Consider the following 11,280-nt stretch of genomic DNA (forward strand, 5'->3'; position numbering starts at 1 on the left):
GTAACAAATAAGATCAAATTTTTATTTACCAACAGGGAATAGATGGTAGGAATTTTCCTTCTATCTAAGTGTACTCAAGGACTACTCAGCTAATCATTACAAATCCTGTTATCTCTTGGGAAGTTTAACCAAAGAAACTTCTGGAACCCAATCTGAAATTCTGTCTTGTGTTTAAGAGCTTATAAACATTTCTAGATACCATCTAACCCTGGAATGACCACATAAGAATGTCTGGAGATGACCAGACATGCCCAATGAACATTTTCTGTGAATGACACCTTGGTCTGCAAATGCATCTTTCTTTTGACCGGCCCATCGTATGCAGGCTGTCTAGACGGCTACTTTCTGTTCATTTCTCAACCATTCTCAACAGCAGCATTCATGTCATGTCATGAAAGGTTCAAATAGCAATCCTTTCGGAAGTGTGAGTGCATGCATGGCCCATCAATAGCCATCTCTGTTTGGGAGACTTGGGGAAAAATAGTGCATGAAAAGTGAGATGCAAACACAGAAAACAAAAAATCCTGAATCTTACTGAAAAGGGGGAGGAGGCATTTTCACAAAGTAATTACTGTCCAATCCACACGAGATGCAGAGCTGTTTAACAGGAAGCACTCTGTTTAAGGCTGGCCATTGTGAACCCCTTTAAATCAAACAAGTAGAAGTGACCCAGGCAGGTCACAGAGCGTAATGTTCGACAGTCAAAGGCAACAGAGATGCCAGGGAGAGTGTTCTCAACTAACACTCTCAAGTGACAGCAGACAGATAAAAATAGATTTAACCTTATGTGAAAACTGTCACGTAATATTCTTTGACATAAACATTCAACTCGCTGATACACCTTTGACATGTTTCCAATTATATGAATGACATGCAAAACATCGCAGCCTGTGGACTGCCTACAAATTGGCATTTGCTTCACTTAACATTTTCTATTTAAATATGGTAGTATTCAAATGTGGTATTTCTTTTCCATATAAAATATTTAATAAGCTGTTTTAAAAATAACACTGACAGCTTATGACAAAAGAGATTTTACTCTGATATTTTTGCTTTCTGTTCAAACTTTTGTCTTCTACCTTTTCTGGGGAAATAAATGGCCATATTTGAAAGGCATGAATGCAACTCTCTGACTCAACCTCATTTGCAAAGGAAAGTACTGTTTCTACCTGCAGTGCCCTGTGAGTTTTCCGGAGCACTGCCTCATTTATTGCTATGGCTGTCAATGTGCAACTCTGGTGTCACATTTTGCCAGGAGAACTGTGCCCAGTAGAGCTAAAAAAATATTACTAAAGATCAACGGGCTTCACCATGTAGAATTATCTCCATGCTTAAAGTCTTAGTAACCACAACCCCTTTCTCATGACTATTACTATACAACCAAATTAAAAATATTTTCAAAACTTTCTTGTGAGCCTAAACATCAATTAGAAATACACTGTGAAAACAAAAACGACAATTTATTGTGAGAAAAAGATACTCTGTTTCTGATGAAATAACTAGGTGTCCTATAAGGACAACACAACACTCATTTCTTAAGAGTCACTTACTCAATATATAAAATACAGAATTACATATAAAAAAGCAGCTAGTCTCTATCAAGTTACTGTACCCAGTGAAAAACAGCAGGGCCTCTTTAATGACAGCCTATTGGGTTTTTAAAAATGTTCTGATAAACAGCACCACCATCCAAAGCATCTATCAATGCTGTCCCTCTTTAACCAATTTGAACTGTAGCAAGTTAAAAGGCAATGACTTTCACTGCTTTAAAGGAAAATCCAGAATCAATCTAACAGTTTTGAGATATAAACATGATTTTCAAATTGAAACAGTTTATATCTTTCTACTTAGGACGCTGAAAATCTCACTAAGTCCATTTCTGACTTTGCTATCTTAAAGGGGTGAAAAGTTAGAAATACATGGGAATTTGGCAAGTTATCTTACATATCTTATATGTCTGGCTTTCATAATTAATCAATGATAGAAACTGCACAGTTACACAGTAATCCAAGGCAGATGGCTTTAATTTGACAATCTCAAGTGATGCACAAAGAAGAATGCACAATCATATGATTTAAAAGATTGGTTTTCAATCTACTGTATGATAACCACTTCTTCAAAAAAAAGAAGAAAATAATCTTATTACATTGCATTGACAATGATAACAGCTAACATTTACTGGCTGCAAACTATGTGCCAGAAACTAAAATGAGCATTTAAATGCTTTATTTCATTTTTTTTAATCCAACCAATCTTAAAAATTGCACTATTACCATCCTCATGACATAGGTGGGAAGACTGAGGGACCGTGATTAAGAAAGTTGTCCCATGCTAAGGAGCTAGTAAAACGTTGAGCTGGGATTCACACCTATACTTCCCAATCCTGCACCTTAATTACACTTCTATACTACTCTCTTTCTGTGTAGAATATAGAAAATAATTCCACATAGGTTAGCAACATCTTAGGTCCTGCTCAAGATGGTTTTATTGTTGAAATTCCAAAAAGGAACTTATCAAAGGAGGGCTTATCCAGGAGGCCAGTATCAGAACAAAATTCCAAACTGTTTACTGAACTATTTATCTCCAAAGGAACCAATCTGAGATGTGTGAAGACATCTAAGTCCAGCCCTGTCCTCAGAGATTTCTCCCAAGGGAGAATTAAGACAATGTCTGAAACACAACATTCCTCGACCAAACAGCATCTTGCAAAGAATGTTTCTGAACAACTAAGTTGACCTTCTGTGCTTCCTTGCCAGATGCAATGCCAGGAAGAAACAAGGGTGTTCTTATTTTCTATAAGCATCTTGATCTAGTCTACTGTCCATAAGGGTCAGACATTGGCTTTAGGTTGCATTGCCAATTTTAGGCAACATGTAGAAGATTCAACACAGGATGCAGGGAGGGATAAAAGAAAAGTTCAGACTGGGCTGAATTCCTTTCATTTCTCTAACTAATTACCAAAGGTTATTTGCTATTCGTTGACAACTTGATTCTGGTTTTTCCTTTTCATTCCTTTCCCATAAACAGCCTTAACTACTTTAACTTCTAATTTTTCAGAAGAAGTATTAATTGAGATTGTAAACAGATATTCTTCATACAAAACATTTAACATGTTAACACTAATCTGTTCCTAGGGTCAGAAAGGTTCAGGATAGAGGGTACTTAAATAATTCTCATTCAATTACATCCCACCACTTGAAAAGAGGTGTAAATGGGATAAGGACAAAGGCTCTTATCGAAGCTGCTTTCCCGACTGTTCACAGACATGGTAACTGTGATAGGCAGCAGCATCTTTCATTTACAGGAAAATTTAACCAATATTGGTCTGTTTGGGTAGTTTATCATAACCCATGATTTTCAATGGTCTCAAAACATAGTAAAACAAAGAGGGAAATGAGCCCAACTTCACATAAACTGATAAACCAATAAACACACTTGCCTTCTGAAGCAGGGATTGTATCAGTGCTCTAAACCTGGAAAAACTGAGGCTCAGGGAAAATTACACACTTGCTCAAGATCACACGGTGGCAGAGTAGGAAGGTCATGACTGGAACCCAGGTCCACATGTGACTCTGGTGCCTACGATCTTTGTACTGTGCTGGTAAATGTTTGCACCCTATTCTAAATCCTTCTGCCTCCAAAGACTGAGCCTGGCATGATGGATCAGACAATTAATTCTTCTGGCAATTAGAGTTTTAAGTAAGGCTTCTTTGGACTATGCAATAATAACTATAAAGATTAAGAATGTCTATTATACCCTGAAAAGTATAAGAAGACTATGCCATGACAGGAGCAGCATAACAGTGAAGTTCTCGGACCATTATGTCCATTGCATCTGGCAAGGAAGCACTGAGGTGAACTTGGTTGTTTAAAAACACTCTTTGCAAGATGCTGTCTGGCTGAGAAATGTTGTGTTTTGGACACTGTCTTAATTGTCCCTTGAGAGAGATTCTCTGAGTTCAGGGCTAGACTTAAGATGTTTTCAGGCATCTCAGATTGATGCAACATTAGAGTCAGAACCTGAGATGTTTCTCCTCATCCACAGAAAGGGAATGATAATGGTTCCTTCTCATGTCACCAGTTCTCATGTCACCAGGTTACTAGGAGGCATGACTGAGATAGACAGATACCAAAAGACTGTCTCAGTACGGCACCTGGCCAATAATTAGCAACCAAAACACAAGGTACGGTGCTAAGCTGGACATACACACAGCTCAACAGCGAGGCCACAGTGCTCTTTTCCCACCCATGTTACTCTTCCACAAAATCTAGGCAATGGAGAATGCCTAATATTGCTTTAACTTAGTCTCAAGCAAGTTTGGAAGAGCTGGGGCCTGAAAGTTAAGCAAATAAATATCATTATATATTCCTAACTGTGTCTATATTTTTCCATGACTGGAAAAAGAGTGGCACATTTTAGGGGACCAGTGGAGTGACCACCAGGTAGACAATTTTTATTCTGAAGGTGGTGGGAGGAGACATGGGAAAGAAGACGAGGGGCACAGCTCAGCTTGGACTTTCAGTGGAGCATAGGTAAGACAGGAAGATGATACTGACCCAGTGGGCTGTGGGCCAGAAGGGGAAATCACATACATAACATGGTCATACCTGGAAGGGGATGGCCACAGAAGCAAAGGGGATGGGAAACAGATTTTGACTCACAACAGGATAGGAGAAACATGAAGGCTAAGAAACGGTGAACTCAGGAACAGTGGAGGCAGAAACGAGCTGGGGACTCTGGGAGTACAGGGAACTTGGGGATTGCTACACACTGTAGACTGCTTCACGGTCTAGCATATCAGTGGGTCTCGATGGGTTGGTACAAAAAGAAGGTGAAGAACAGAGGAAAAACAACAAATGGAAATGGAGTGGCACTTCCTTGGCAGCTTTCACAGAGTTGCCTTCTATTCAATAACTCTTCCCAGAGGGCAAGCGTCTCCTCCCTTCAGTAACCCCAACCCAGGAGACTAAGAAGTTCTCAAGAAGAACCTGGGATGCAGGGTCCAGAAGGGCAGTTCTGCTCATATTCTGGAGTCCAGCAACATCTCTGTTTCCTTGGGCTGGGCAGGAAGCTCTAAAAGATCTTTAGCACTCCAGTCCCCACCCAAACCCAATTCAAGAGGTTAGCTGGGCCCCTAATGCAATGTAGGATCTCCCTGGGAGAAGCTTAGGTCTTTACGATTGAGAAAAGGCAGGGACATATTAACCTTGGAGAAGGTGATGTGGGTATTCAGACCTTAACACTGACACGAACCATCCAAAGCGCCTAAGCCAAGTCACAAGCAGAAATGGAAGCTCACTTTTCAACAAAAAACAGATTTTGTTTAAAAGAAGCTTTGCTATCATATTTGAACATGTAACTATTAGATCGATGTTAAAATTACCCCAAATAATCTTCTCAGCTTTCAACTCAAGGTCTAATTAGATAAGAATTGGCGGGGGAAGAAAAGTCAGTGAAAAATCAAAACTTAAATGTAATTCAAATGTCAAAAAGACATCTTATGTGGCTGCATTTTTTTAAGCATCCAAGAATGTGAACCATCTATTGGCAAAGTCCCTTTTCTCTTTAATATTACTCTGTTGCCATTCTCCTCCAAACCATCCAGCCTCAAAAGCTTGGATATGAGACATCTCCTAATCAGTGTGGTGGTTCGCAGGGTCCATCCATGCCACTGTCAATGTGGACTCTTTTTAAAAACTCCTTTCTGCCCAAGGACAGGTGTTCCTTGATGATGTCTGTTGTGGGACTCACAGCAGAGAACTGGCTAGACTGGAAAGTTGCACAGTGGGTTTTGAGAAATGTAACTGACTGACCGCTAGTCTGTGTGATGTAACACCTCACAGCCTTAGATTATGCAAAGCTCACAGAGACTTACTAGTCTTCACACAGTTGGGAAACAGCTCTGTCTGTTGACTAGTGACATGAGAGCACTGTATATTTGGCTGTTTCCAGGAAAAAATGTGCAGAGATGGGGGCTGAGGGGACCAAGAGGTAGAGCTGGCCGCCAGAAATTCTGTACTGAAGAACTGGTGATATCTTTGCTCCCTATGCTCAGATGCTTTTGTTCTCTTTGTAGTTAAAACTTCTAAATTCTTAATGGTAAAGCTGTTTGGACCAGCCCTGCCTTGTAATTCAACCCAGGTCTAAGGAAGTGATTCTTACAGAAGAATATAAGAGGAAACTGTTTCAAAGCCTAAGACTGAAGATAGTCATAAGGATGGTGCTTGAAATTAAGTTGAAATTGGATGAGACACTCAACAGAAGTATTAATGGATGTTTCTGTCATCAAAAAAAGGTGTAGAGAGAATGAAGAGACACAAAGGTCATGGGGGAACAGGCAGAAAAAAAAAAACAGAAGAGCTTTTCCAGAGTCATAATATCTGCACAATAGCATACACAGTCCTAAGCCAAACATTTTTGAAAAATAATATGAGAAGACGTTTCAGTACTTTCCTAGTTTAAAAAAGTCTGCTGCTATATTTACACAACCTGAAAACAAATCCATAAATGTCCAATTTTTTATTTCCATGAGCTTGATTTCAAATTTTCTCTCTCATTTTTGTCACTGACTCATCTGCTTTTCCGGTGAACAATCACAAGCAATGTTTCACCATAAACGATACCAACGAACCTTTAAGGTGTTACAGCATCTTAACACTTCCACTTGATTAAGGGGTGTGCTATGATCTGAATGTTTATGTGCCCTCAAAATTCATATGTTGAAATCCTCATCCCCAAAGTGATGGCATTAGCAGGTCGGGCCTTTGGGATGTGATTAGGGGTAAGTGCCCTTATAAAGGGGCCCAGGAGAGATCCCTCACCCTTTCTATGTGAGCACAACAGCAGAAAGACAGCCATCTATGAACCAGAAAGTGAGTCCTCACCAGACTGAATTTGCTAGCAGCTTGATCTAGGGGTTCCTAGCCTCCAAAATTATTTTTGTTTATAAGCTATCCAATTTCTGGTATTTTTGTTAGAGCAGCCTAAATAGACTAAGTCAGAGTGGTTTTCAAGTGTACACATCCAATTACCAACCAGAAGCATTTTCTTCCCTAAATTTAAAAAAAAAAGTGCTATAGTTTGGATAATTGTCCCCCCAGATCTCATGTTGATACCTAATTCCAACACTGGAGGTGGGGTCTAATGGGAGGTGTTTGGGTTATGGGGGTGGACACCTCATGAAGAGATTAATGCTGTCCCAGGGTGGTGGTGGGCAGTGAGTGAGCTCTGCTCTATTAGTTCTTGCAAGAGCTCGTTGTTAAAAGAGCCTGGAACTTCTCTTCCCTCTCTCTCCATTGCCTCTTTTCTCTCCATGTAATCTCTGCAAATGCAGGCTACCCTTTGCCTTCTGCCATGACAGGAAGCAGCCTGAGGCCTTCACCAGAAGCTGAGCAGAGGCTGGTGCCATGTTTCTTGTGCAACCTGCAGGACCATGAGCCAAATAAACCTCTTTCTTCACAAATTACCCAGCCTCAGGTATTTCTTCATAGCAACACAAATATATTAAGAATAGAAAGCAGAGGCTACTCATCTATAAAACCATAAGGGCACTTGCTTACATGAAGGTAAGAGGTTTGTCTGGCCAGTCTGTCCTTAGCTTTGTTAATTTGGGTGGGAAAAACATAAACAACCCTGTAACCCTCATGTTATTCATGAGCTTTAGCCCTCCCACTTTACATCTTCGCCCAAATGAACTTGAATATCCCTCTTTCACACATTTCCACTATTGCAAAACAGATGGAGGATAGAAATCCAGAGAATTGGTCACTCAGGGGCAGCAGGAGGCTTATAATGAAACCGAATCTTTGAGTAACAATCTCTTTTCTTCTAGATAACAACCACTTCAAATTCCTACACTTTCTTCAGTGATTTATTTGAAAAAATGTTAAAATCCTACAGGTGTCCAGCAATTAATAGACAGTCAAGAAATGCTTGATAAGACTTACTGTGCCCTTACGTACATCACCTCATTTTATCTTAATAACAACCCTAACAACAGGCATATTATGATCCCATTTTAGAGGTGAGGCAATTAAGGCTTAGAGGTTAGAAGAGCCTCCCAGGGGCCCTCAACAACACAGCAAAGGGAACACATGAACCCCCAATATTGCTGATCCCAGGATATGGATACTAACCACACACAATACACTAGCTCTATTCAGGGTATCCTGGAGTCAGCCTGTGGACCCAAGGCCTGCACCAACCTTGACCCACAGTCTGATGGGACTTCATCCCTCACCTATCCAAACACAGCAAAGACACGGGGCACCTAAAAACAGCTTTTAGCAGAATACTCAGGGTGCTCTCCTGCCCAGGAATCATCTCTGCACACACACTGCTGATGCCACGGAAAAAGCTCATCACCGCCCTTCCTGGGGATGGGGTGGCTGCAAGGCCTGCAACATAACAAAGATTATGCGATGCCTCTGCTCTTTAAGTTCCCTGTAAACATATGGATGGAATGAGTGAGAAAGGTGGCCGCTCAGGTCCATCTGGTAGTTATTTTCTTTATAAGAGTAATCATTATGTTATACCACTTCCCTTTCTTATTGGAATAGGCTTATTAGGACACTATTAGTCAAGGGGAGACAGTGGCTAACCCATGGCATAAAAGCTTGGGTGAGCAAAGAATAGTAAGACTTGTGTTTTCAAAGGCATACTTGGGTGTGTGATTGATCCCCTGGGTTAAAGCTGCTCAATTTTACCTTTCTATCAAATGGTGCCAACCACAGGCCCTGGCACTAGGGGTATGAGAATGTAAGGAGCTAAACTGCAGAATCCATTTGGAAGAACTTCACTTCATTCCTACTGTTAACCACTCAAAGTTACCAGAATAAAAATTAAAGAGATGTGCTCATATTCCATCCAGGACATCATCTCTTTTTTGTCTAAATCTATTTTTTTCTTTTACAGGGTCTCGCTCTGTTGCCCAGGCTGAAGTGCATTGGCACGACCCGATCCTGACTCACAGCAACCTCCGCCTCCAGAGTTTAAGCGATTCTCCTGCTTCAGCCTCCCCAGTAGCTGGGACTACAGGTGTGCACCACCAAATCTGGCTAATTTTTGTATTTTTAGCAGAGACAGGGTTTCACCATGTTGTCTAGACTGATCTCAAACTCCTGACCTCAAGTGATCTTCCCAGCTAGGCCTCCCAAAGTGCTGAGATTACAGGTGTGAGCCACCGCGCCTGGCCTAAATCTCTTTCACAGCTAGGATCTGTTTTGTTTTGTACTCTATGTGCTCTACACTGGACCTATGTAAATGGGAACATGGTATGGTACAGAATGAAAACATTTCATGGACCAGAAGACAACAGGCAAACTAACATGAGCCAGTGGAGGACACTTGGCAAGTTATTTAATTTTCTGAGCTTCTGTTTTTTCATCTGTAAAATGAAAGGAAAGAGTCATAGGTAAGAGCACCTACCCTGCAGGGTCTGAGGATGAAATAAAATAATGCATGTACACCTCCAATCCAAACAGTACTTGGCATATATCATAATGGTGCTTTGAAAGCCTGTGTGAGACTTCAGAAAAGGACACTGCCCCAGGAAAAAAATTCTTATTTTGTTAACAATGTGAGCTCAGAGACAGGCAACACTGGGTTCAAATCCCAGCTCTCCATTTAGAATCTAAATTCTAGCCTTAATCTTTCATAATCTGCCACTCCCATTAAAAAAAAAAAAAAAGAGGTCTATCTAATGAAGAACATGGAGAAGATAACGTATGCACATACAGAAAGCACCTTAAGTGTATGGCACCCGGTGGAACTCAATGAATATTATTTCTTTTCCTTTTAAGCTCCTTGGTCTACAGTCCAATGCATAATTGCCTTATAAATAGATTCTTACTCATCAAATATTTTTATAGCGAGGCAAGCACCATTTCTGAACACAGAAAGAGCCACTTACAGATAAATCTCAACAGAATTACCATTTCAAATTGTCTGGTTATGCTCATTTTATCCAGTGTAGCCGGGTAACATATTTGTAAACCAAATCCTAATTTTCCTTATGAATCACAGAAATGAAATATAAGTGACAATCTATAATCTTCTTAGCAGAAGTGGGCTGTTTTGTTAGATACACTATGGAATGGCTCTATGCAGGAGCTTTTCAGAAACAAAATATACTTCATGATGAATACTCTAAATAGATACATTTCAAAGTGTTTGGACATCTGGAACACCTTTTGATACAATTGTCTATCAGATTTACTTATTTCCAGTTCTGAAAAAGACAAAATAGTTTCTGGGATTTGGGACTTTATAAAACTTGATCTGGATGGATCTAGTGCAACAAAAATAATGCCTCCTCTAAACCTGGAAACAATTTTGTTAACTGGGGCATCACGGAGAAACTCATTCTTTTTAAACGAGAGCCCACTTTTGGTTAGCAATCTGAAAAGTTTTGATGACTGCCAAGACAGGCCTTTCAATCTTGAACTCATCACCAAATGAATACATACCAAGAGCTTACAGTGCACATGGCAATGGATTAGTGCCATAGACATGGCCCTGGACAAGTCAGACTCTTCCACTTATTTAGTTATGTCTATGATAAATGCCAAGTAGGAGGGTTACCAAAGTAAGAGTCTCAGGGCACCAGATGTAATCTGTGAGGTCGAGAGGCCTGGCTTCCTAGAGGTAGTGATACTTGAGCTGAGAATAGAAAAAACGATTGTCTAGTGATATGCAAATCCTCAGTGCAGACAGAAAGGCTGTGGGCAGGAGGGGAGAGGTGGAAATTTTGCAGTTACTTAGTGCAGAGTACTTGGTAAGATTGTTCCAGGTAGACAGACGAGCAAGTGCAAAGGCCTGGAGGCAGAAAGGAGCTCAGGGGCACATGCGGACTCTCAAAAAGACATGAGAAGCTGCAAGAAGAGGATGAAGGGGAAAAGAATCCAGGCAGGTGGAGGCCAATAGGATCCAGAGTATGCTGGACCTTATAGCCACCCAAGAGAAATGGGATGGCACAGGAAGCTTGAGGGAGAGTAATAAAAGATTTACATTTCTAAGAGATTAATTCCTGATGCTAGGTAAAGAAGGAATTGAAGAGGAGCAAGAAGATTTGTTGAGGAAAGAGTCATGGTCCAGGCAAGAGAGAATGTTTGAGACAAAGGCCAATTTTGCCCCCCAAGGGACATCTGGCAACATCCAGAAATATTGTTGATACCACTTAGAAAGTGCTACTACCCTCCAGCAGGTAGGTAGGTAGATGCCAGGGATGTCGCTAAACACCCTACAATGCCCAGTTCAGCCTCCCACCCCCACCCCCACCA

The sequence above is a fragment of the Colobus angolensis genome, unplaced genomic scaffold (genome assembly GCF_000951035.1).
Source record: "Colobus angolensis palliatus isolate OR3802 unplaced genomic scaffold, Cang.pa_1.0 Scaffold160, whole genome shotgun sequence".
NCBI classification, from domain to species: Eukaryota; Metazoa; Chordata; class Mammalia; order Primates; family Cercopithecidae; genus Colobus; species Colobus angolensis.